We start from the raw sequence: 4,367 nt of genomic DNA on the forward strand, positions 1-4,367 counted from the left end.
GTGGACTGCTGTGATCTGTGTTTTGTGGTTTTTTATTTTTATTTTTTTGTATGACGGTAAGGGAAAAATAATTTTGTTGTCTCTTCATTGAAGACAATGACAATAAATTAAATCAAATCAAACATTACATTTCTTCATTTCAGTTCTATCCCTCTTTCCCTGCAACCCAAGAATGACCCCTTGATCTACACCCTCCAGCTAAAGGAAATATCCTCCTGGCAATCCAGCCTGTTGCAGTGTCAGAATGTTGTACATCTCATTTACATCCCCTCTCATTCTTCTAACCTTTAACGCCAGGCCGAGTTGATTCTAATCTCTCTTCACACAGGAGTACCACAGTCCTAAGATTCAATCTGATGAGCTTCTGTTGCACTCCCTTTGTGGCAAGGTTATCCTTAGGTAACGAGACCAAAATACCTTATGTGCGGACTCACTCTGGCCCAATATAATTGAAGCAAGATATCCTTGGTCCTGTGCTTAAAATCTCATTCATTTAAGGCAAAGAATTAGTGCCATTCTTCACCGCTGGCTGGACCTGCGATTGTGTTTACACTTTCCCCATTAAGGCACATACTATTGACAACAGCATAGAATAGATTTTCTAAGGCAAAATTAAGATGCGCAAGAGAAGGACAATGTCCAGTTACACGGTGAAAAATCAGAGTAAATCCATCTGGTGTTTCCAATCTCATTTACATGGATAGATCTTATCCTCTCCCTTCATTGATGGGTAAAGGGAGGAGAGCCAAACCATGAAGGATCAAAACATATAACTTTAAATGTCAGTGTTCACGAGACCATTGTGTGCAGTACTTTTATTATTTTACATCATGGATCACATAGTGCATTAATAGCGTTCATATTGTTCCAGCCATTTCACAGCAGGGGCAGGTGCTGAAAGTATTTATTGCGGGGCATGACCAGAGCATTGCTGCTGTTGCATCCCTCTATGTTGCTGGATTAGTTTCTCAACGTCATCCGCATTTGCTCCAACAACACTGGCTACCTGCAAAAGCAACATTGATGAATCAGCTGGTTAGAATTACCAAAGTACCTGTGGAAAAAGCCTTACATCAGCCTTCAAAGTAGTTCCAAATGCTCAAGGTGGACCACCACCTGAGGTTCAAGGACCATTCTCCTCCATGTTACCTACTTCAACATTCCATCGTTATTTTGTGCATCCGCCATTCCCTCTCATTCCTGATATTCTCAGCTTGTTTCCCACTCATGATCTCTCCCATGTGATGCTCTCCCCAACTCACTTCCACTGTAATCTCCACACTGGTGCAAGGTCTTGGAGGCCTTCCTCCAAACGTTGTCATGGGCCATCATTTGCTTACATTTTCCAAAGAAATGTTTACATTTACATTTGACAATTACTGATACATTCAGGAATTTAAAAATATGTTGCCTGTACTTGTCGTTCACACCTCTGCCATTTCCAGCCTTTTTTCTAATCCGAGATCACCTTTATTATTCCTCTCTAATTTTCTGCCTTTGATCAAGCCTCTGATACTTGAAATTCCAAAGTGTACGATTTCTTTGCTTCATATGTCAGATGTTGTGGGTTTAATATCAGCTTACACATTATGCTTGGGTATCCTGAATGGGATCTAATCCCATTGTCTTCAGAAATCATTGTGACACAGTGTTCAGCTTCACAGTAACTTGTGTGGATGCAATCTTTCAGTCCACCTGTTCCAAGCCAGCAGGATGATCAATGTGTTGATTGGAACATAGAACAGTACAACACAGGAACAGGCCCCACGGCCCATGTTGTTTGTGCCTCCATTCCCTGCAAATTGGTGTCCATCTACAACATGACCATTGCATCTGCTTCCAGCACCAGCCCGTTCCAAGCGCCACCACTCTCTGTATATAAAAACATGTCACGACATGTCATGGTTGCATCAGAGATCATTTTCCAATGTTCTTTTGACTCTGGGTCAGTTCCTGTGGACTGGTGGGTAGCTAATGTAACCTCTTGTTTTAAAAAAGGAGGGAGAGAGAAAACAGGGAATTATAGACCAGTTATCTTCCCCACTACTGATGCTTGCTTTGATTATTAAAGATGTAATAGCAGTGCATTTGGAAAGCAGTGACAGGATCGGTCTAAGTCAGCATGTATTTATGAAAGGAAAATCAGGCTTGACTAACCTACAGCAATCTTTTGAGGATGTAACAAGTGAAATGGATAAGGGAGTGCCAGTGGATGTGGTGTATCTGGAGTTTCAAAAAGCCTTTGACAAGGTCCCACACAAGAGATTAGTTTGCAAAATTAGAGCACATGATATTGGAGGTTAGGGTATTGACATGGATAGAGAACTGGTTGGCAGACAGGAAGCAGAGTCGGAATGAACGGGTCATTTTCAGAATGGCAGGCAGTGACTAGAGGGGTGCCGCAAGGTTCAGTGCAGGTACCCCAGCTATTTACAAGATATAGATTTAGATTTAGATTACGGATTTAAATGTGACATCTCCAAGTTTGTACATGACACAAAGCTGGGTGACAGTGTGAGCAGCGAGGAAGATGCTATGAGGCTGCACGGTGACTTGGATAGGTGAGTTGAGTGGGCAGATGCATGGCAGATGCAGTATAATATTTGATAAACGTGGGGTTATCCACTTTGGTGGCAAGAACAGGAAGGCAGATTATTATCTGAATGGTGTCAGATTAGGAAAAGGGGAGGTGCAACGAGACCTGGGTGTGGTTGTACAACAGTCACTGAAAGTAAGCATGGAGGTACAGTAGGCAGTGAAGAAAGCAAATGGCATGTTGGCCTTCTTAACGAGAGGATTTGTGTATAGGAGCAAGGAGGTCCTACTGCAGTTGTACAGGGCCCTGATGAGACCATACCTGGAGCATTGTGTGCAGTTTTGGTCTCCTAATTTGACGAAGGACATTCTTGCTATTGTGGGACTGCGGCATAGGTTTATCAGGTTACTTACCGGGATGACGGGACTGGCAAATGATGAAAGAATAGATTGACTGGAATTATATTCACAGGAAATTAGAAGGATGAGAGGTGATCTGAAAGAAACGTAAAATTCTTAAGGGATTGGATAGGTTAGATTCCAAAAAAATATCCCGATGTTGGAGGTGTCCAGAATCAGGGGTCACAGTTAAAGAAGAAGGGGTTGGCCATTTAGGACTGAGATGAGGAAAAACATTTTCACCCAGAGAGTTGTGAATCTATGGAATTCTCTGCCACAGAAGGCCAATTAACTAGCTGTTTTCAATAGATATAACTCTTAGGGCTAACGGTATCAACGGATATGGGGAGAAAGCAGGAACGGGATACTGATTTTGGATAATCAGCCATGATCATATTGAATGGTGCAAAGAGCCGAATGTCCTCCTCCTGCACCTATTTTCTATGTTTCAATGTACATCTCTTTTAAACTTTCCTTCTCTGACCTTAAAGCTGTGCCCTCTAATCCTTGACATTTCCTTCTTGGGATAAAGATTCTGACTGTTTACCCTATTTATGATTCTCATAATATTATGTCGTTTTTAGGTTTCCCCTCAACTTTCTTAATGTCTCCATGTGAAAGGGAAGTGGCCAGTCTTGTAAAATTAGGAGAATATGCTTCAAATAATGAAATATCATACCTCGTTTCCGTCCTTGATAAAGATGAATGCTGGTAAAGCAGTGACCTTGTATTCCTCACGTAATTCCTGAAAGACACATATTAATGAAATTATAGTTCACAGCACAGTAACAGGACACTCCACCTGTCCGTCTTCTACTATGTTTAAGAAGGAACTGTAGATGCTGGAAAATCGAAGGTACACAAAAAAGCTGGAGAAACTCAGCGGGTGCAGCAGCATCTATGGAGCGAAGGACAAAGGCAACGTTTCAGGCCGAAACCCTTCTTCAGACTGATCGGGGGTGGGGTGGGGGGGGGGGGGGGGGGGGGGGAAGAAGAAAAGGAAAATGGAGGAGAAGCCCGAAGGCTGGGGGATGGGAGGAGACAGCAGGAGAGCTGAGGAACGGGAGGAGACAGCAAGGACTAACAAAATTGGGAGAATTAAATGTTCATGCCCCCAGGATGCAGACTCCCCAAGCGAAATATGAGGTGCTGTTCCTCCAGTTTCCGGTGTTGATCACTCTGGCCATGGAAGAGACCCAGGACAGAGAAGTCGGATACAGAGTGGGAGGGGGAGTTGAAGTGCTGAGCCACCGGGAGGTCAGCTTGGTTATTGCGGACCGAGCGGAGGTGTTCGGCGAAACGATCGCCCAACCTCCGCTTGGTCTCACCGATATAGATCTGCTGACATCTAGAGCAGCGGATACAATAGATGAGGTTGGAGGAGATGCAGGAGACCTCTGTCGCACCTGGAACAACTGCTTGGGTCCTGGAAT

General features: G+C 43.6%; 1 long non-coding RNA gene across 1 annotated transcript; it reads right to left on the reverse strand.

Moving 5' to 3' along the window:
- Nucleotides 1-800: 800 nt before the first annotated feature.
- On the reverse strand, nt 801-3,842 carry LOC129694179 (uncharacterized). The gene is made up of 2 exons (XR_008722975.1): nt 3,614-3,842; nt 801-1,006 (listed from the first exon to the last, which is right to left on the reverse strand). It is a non-coding gene; the product is annotated as an uncharacterized LOC129694179 (long non-coding RNA).
- Between the last annotated feature and the right edge of the window lie 525 nt (nt 3,843-4,367).

The sequence above is a fragment of the Leucoraja erinacea genome, unplaced genomic scaffold (assembly GCF_028641065.1).
Source record: "Leucoraja erinacea ecotype New England unplaced genomic scaffold, Leri_hhj_1 Leri_569S, whole genome shotgun sequence".
Taxonomy (NCBI): Eukaryota; Metazoa; Chordata; class Chondrichthyes; order Rajiformes; family Rajidae; genus Leucoraja; species Leucoraja erinaceus.